Source organism: Prionailurus bengalensis, chromosome D3 (assembly GCF_016509475.1).
Source record: "Prionailurus bengalensis isolate Pbe53 chromosome D3, Fcat_Pben_1.1_paternal_pri, whole genome shotgun sequence".
Taxonomy (NCBI): domain Eukaryota; kingdom Metazoa; phylum Chordata; class Mammalia; order Carnivora; family Felidae; genus Prionailurus; species Prionailurus bengalensis.
This window is the reverse complement of record NC_057356.1, coordinates 27370605-27376633: the sequence shown is the minus strand read 5'-3', so window position 1 is coordinate 27376633 and position 6029 is coordinate 27370605.

The following is a 6029-nucleotide window of genomic DNA, read 5'->3' as shown; positions in this document are numbered from 1 at the left end:
AGATGAACACAAGGGAAGGGAAGCAAAAGTAACATAAAAACAGGGAGGGGGACAATACAGAAGAGACTCTTAAATATGGAGAACAAATAGAGGGTTACTGGAGAGGTTGTGGGAGGGTGGGATGTGCTAAAAGGGTAAGGGGCATTAAGGACTCTACTCCTGAAATCATTGTTGCACTATATGCTAACTAACTTGGACGTAAATTAAAAAAAAAAAAAAGCTTTCCAGAATACTTAAAATACCTCTAATGGTTCTAATAAATTAAACCTAGAAACAAAATTAAATATAAATAAATAAATAAATAAATAAGACCTACATGTGAGACCCAAAATCATAAAAATCCTTGGAAAGATCTGAAAGGCAGGACTTTCTCTGACATTGGCTGTAGCAACATTTTTCTAGGTATGTCTCCTGAGGCAAGGCAACTAAAAGTAAAAATAAAATATTGGGACTACATCAACATACAAAAGTTTCTGCACAATGAAGGAAACAATCAACAAAACTAAAAGGCAACCTATGGAATGCGAGAAGATATTTGCAAATGACATATCTGATAAAGGGTTAGTATCCAAAATGTATAAGGAACTGATACAACTCAATACCCCCAAAATGAATAATCCAATTTAAAAATGGACAGAAGACATGAACAGACATTTCTCCAAAGAAGGCATCCAGATGGCCAACAGACACAGGAAAAGATGCTCAGTATCACTCATTATCAGGGAAATGCAAATCAAAACTACAATGAGATATCACCACGCACCTGTCAGAATGGCTAAAATCCAAAACACAAGTAACAACAAGTGTTGGTGATGATGTGGAGAAAAAGGAACACTCTTGTATGGCTGGTGAGAATGCAAACTGGTGCAGCCACTGTGCAAAACAGTATGGAGGTTCCTCAACAAATTAAAAATAGAACTACCATATGATCCAGTCATTGTACTGCTGGGTATTTACCCCGAAAATATAAAACACTGGGGTGCCTGGGTGGCTCAGTCGGTTAAGCGGCCGACTTCGGCTCAGGTCATGATCTCGCGGTCCGTGAGTTTGAGCCCCACGTCGGGCTCTGTGCTGACAGCTCAGAGCCTGGAGCCTGTTTCAGATTCTGTGTCTCCCTCTCTCTGACCCTCCCCCGTTCATGCTCTGTCTCTCTCTGTCTCAAAAATAAATAAATGTTAAAAAAATTAAAAAAAAAATATATATATAAAACACTAATTCAAAGGGATACATGCATCCAAATGTTTATTGTAGCATTATTTACAATAGCCAAACTATGGAAGCAGCCCAAGTGTCCATCAATAGATTAATGGATAAAGAAGATGTGGTGTGTGTGTATGAAATATTATTCAGTTATAAAAAAATGAAATCTTGCCATTTGCAATGACATGGATGAAGCTAGAGAGTATAATGCTAAGCAAAATAAGTAAGTCAGAGAAAGATAAATACCATATGATTTCATTCATATGTGGAATTTTAGACACAAAATAAACCAGCAAAGGAAAAAAAGGGAGAGAGAAACCAAGAAACAGACTCTTAACTAGAGAGAACAAACTAATGGTTACTAAAGGGGAGGTGGCTGGATGAGGGATGGCAGGAATGGGTGATGGGAATCAAAGAGTACACTTATCATGATGGGAAAATATAATAAAATAAAGAAAAGGAGAAAAAAGAAACAGATCATTTCTATCTTACATAAACTCTTGCAGAGAAGAGAAAAAGAAAGCTACCCTTATAAGGCTGGTATAACATTGTTATCCAAATCAGGCAATATAAGAAAATTATAGGCCAATCTCACCTATAAACATGAATGCAACCATGCTATATATAAACTTTAGTTAACTGAATCCACATTATATATATATATTTTTTTACAGAGCAACCATTCACTCTCTATTCATTACTGAAAAATCTTTTTACCATGTGGCTTAATTACACTTTACTTAATGCAACTTTAATTAATTATGAGAAACCATTTTACACATATGTGAAATATCTACACAATCCTCATCAACTAGAACACTGGGTGACATAGACAATTAGATGTTAATGTTGAAAAGAAGGCAAAATATTCACAGGAGACAAAGCCATTTTAAGGAAGAGAGTATTTTATATTCCATAATTATTTGAAGCATCCAGGAGAGCGAGGCTTCTTTTTTTTCCATAAGCATGTATGGGCCTCTTCCTTTGCTTGGCAATATTCTCGATATTCTTCCTGAATGAGGTTTATTCTGGCTTCTTGGGCAAGCTGACCTTCTGCTTCTTGCACTAACTCACTTCTTGCACTAACTCACTCTAGCAGGAGAGTTACTTCTTGCACTAACTCACTCTAGCAGGAGAGAATTCAGATGAAAAAGTTCTGTATTTGGTGTATGTATGCTTTACTGCTTCTTATTTCAAGCCTGATTGTATTAGAATGGCAACGTGATGTCTGTGCTGATAGTCTTACTGTTATGAATCCACATTATATTCTGACACTTAGGGTTTTAAAGCATTTTTTAGGATTAAAGAATAGTAATACTATTTTCCACATACATAAAGGAAGGAGAGACTCCACATGATCTTCCCAATAGATTAACACACATGATTTGATAAAAAAAATTAACTCATTGGGGCACCTGGGTGGCTCCGTCGGTTGAGAGTCCAAGTTCAGCTCGGGTCATGATCTCCCAGCTCGTGGGTTCGAGCCCCACGTTGGGCTCTGTGCTGACAGCTCAGAGCCTGGAGCGTGCTTCGGATTCTGTGTCTCCCTCTCTCTCTGCCCCTAATCCACTCGCATTCTGTCTCTGTCTCTCTCAAAAATAAATAAACATTTAAAAAGTTAAAAAAAACATTTTAACCATTCATGATAAAAATTTAAAAAACCCACTTGATAGCAACCTCTCCTTACCTTCATAAAGGTATAAAACTAAAACAAACAAATAAAAAATCCCACTCGGGGTGCCTGGGTGGCTCAGTCGGTTAAGCGTCTGACTTCAGCTCAGGTCATGATCTCATGGTTCATGGGTTTAAGCCCCACATAGGGCTCTTTGCTGACAGCTCAGAATCTGGAGCCTGCTTCGGATTCTGTGTTCCCCCACCCCACCCCTGCTTCTCACCCACTCGCGTTCTGTCTCTCTCTCTCTCTCTCTCAAAAACAAACATGAAAAAAAATTTTTTTTTAATATAACAGAGGAAACTAGAGTAATGTTCCCAGAGGGAGCACAAGCCCAGGAGATAACTGAGTAACTGCAGGTGCTCTTGGAGATATTCCCTTTAAGGACAGGAAAGCTAGTCAAAGTGGTTACAGAAAAACTGAATAGACTTTTAAGTCAAGAACTTGGGAAATTAGAATAGATGCGTCCACGTATTATTAAGTCAGTGTCCAGGTAAAGATTTTTGTATCTACTGAGCCCTAGGGAACCAAGAGTTTCTAGAGTTAAATCTCAGAAGAGAAGCACAGAAGAAGGAGAAACACTAAAATGAATGAGGGAAGACCAAAGTGATTGACCCTAAGTCCATGTGGGGTAATGGGAGAGAATGAATTCATCCAATGGAGGTGAAGGTGGGCAATGTTAGGTGAACAGTTGGTGGTTTGATAATTCAATAACTCCTTGGCTTCATATTTCTGCCTGTGGGAGCCTTCCCAAAACAAAAATAGAATCTGTTAGGGAAAAAAAACAATGTCTGAGCCCTAAATCAAGGGGAAGTAATAAAGAGAGAGCAGCCATTCCCACCAAACAGGGCTGCTTACAGGTTTTTGAGAAGGAAAGGAATCACTGTGAGGGTCAGGATAGGATTTATAAAACTAAGGGAACCTTCCTGAAAAGAGGAGAAGAAATGTAGCCTGGAAGAGTGGGTAGTTTTGCCATGGATCTCCACCACAGAAATCGGTGTGACAGAGGAAAGATTTCCATCCCATTCATGTGAAGTAAGTTCTTAGAGTATAGAAAATCCAAAAGCTGAAAAGGGTTAGTTTTTTGCAAGAGAGAACATGGCAGTAGGATTAGTCCTCACTAGGCCCAAGGGGTAAATACTTCAGTAGTGTGAATAACAGATTCTGTTCAGAAATTTGCTGAGGATGATTCTACAACTGAAACGGATGTGGGGACCTCAGGGTAAAGCGTCCCTAGGACATAGATTCTAGGGCCTACACAGATTCTGCTCAAATAGGACTAGACAGAATCCACACTCAATTCAGGAGTACATGGTCTACACAGGCAATGGAAGTTCAGCGGCATTGGATATTTTTCAAGGCATTATGGCATGCTAGTTAAAGGACTTTGAGGCCACTGTGCCTGGGTTCCTATCCCAGCTCTACCTCTTACTATCTGTGTGATTTGGGGCAAGTTACTTAGCTTCTCTCTGTCACATTTTCCACTTGTCAAAGGGAGGAGATAGTACTTCGCTCGTGGAGTTCTTAGGATTAAATTATTTAATATGTGTGAAATTATTTAAAACACGTGAAATTCAATAAGGGCTATTATTATTAGAAATATTTGCACAATTGAATGGGACTTAAAAATGTTTTTAATGTTTACTTATGTTTATTTAATGTTTTTTTATGTTTATCATGACCTGAGCTGAAATCAGATGCTTAACCAGCTGAGCCATCCAGGCACCCCACCTGTTAGATTTTTTTTAAGACTCTAGTCACTCTCTCCAGCCAGTTACTTACTAAATTATTTCCCTCCTTTTAAAGTCCTACTCCATAAGCTGTCCATTCTGGTTGTTGTTGCTGTGTTATCCTTTCCATATGTCAAGCGTGACCTTCAAGATCTCCTTTTTCCTCTTCTGTTTAATGTGTTCTCCCAAATTCCAACATTTCCATTAAGGAAATCTCTATTTTTCTTTTCTCAAGCATTTTCCAACTTGTCTTCTACTGTTTCCTGAGCCACCTTTTTAGGTATTGCTATACTACAGAAAAGGAGAAATTCACCTTATTATATAAAAAAGAATTTAGGGGCATCTGAGTGGCTCAGTCCGGTGAGCATCTAACTCTTGATTTCCGCTCAGGTCATGATCCCAGGGTCATGGGATTGAGCCCCACATCAGGCTCTACACTGAGCAAAGAGACTGCTTAAGATTCTCTCTCTCTCTCTCTCTCTCTCTCTCCCTCTGCCCCCTCCCCTGCGCTTTCTCTCTAAAATAAAATTAAAAAATTTTTTAGAAACTTAATGAAAGCCAATGATAAAGTACTTCAAAGAGTTTTACCATCAACATTATGAACCCCAAGTCCATAAAAACCTGAGCTCTCTTGCTTCCAAGCCAATCCCAATGTACAAGAACTTATCAACCTTCGGCTGTGTCACAGTTGCTAATGTCCCATTGGACCAAGTAAGTCACATAGCCAAACCCAGAGTCAGTGTGGGAGGGAACCATGATAAACCATAAATTCTGGGAGCCATGATTCATTGGAGGCCATCAATATAAGAGCCTACCACCCTACCATAATATGTACATGCATCTTAACAATATGTTTCTTCTGTAACACTACATTCATGGTCAGTTCTTTCTGCTGCCTTTTCTTCAGTTTCTTTCTTAATTACTCGTGTTTCAGTTTTAGAGCTTCTTCTCAATGACCAATCAATTTATTAAATCTTTACATTTCAGTTTAGAAAAGGAAAACTGAGTGACTCCATAATTCTCTGTGACAGATTATTATACAAGTTAGGAGAAACAGCTATACTGTGTTAATTGTAACAACGAAAAAAGGAAATGGCAAAAAGCTTAAGATAGGGCAGGGGAAAAGATGCAAAAAGATACCTCATGTCTCAGTGAGAACACAGGCATCTGAGCAGACCCTATGGGATCTACAGAATACATTTCAGCCATGATGTCTGCCATATTTGAATTAGATAATTTCTAGAGCTATGGAAAGATAAACAGGACCACCTAAGTTATGACTAACATTTGAGTGTCTTCTGAGTACCTCTGAGTAGGCAGGGATGAATGAGACAGAGCTTCTCTGAGGAGCTCATGGTCAAGCGTAGGAAACAGATTATCATATAACTAAAATACACAGTTAAAACAAAAACATATTATAAATATTA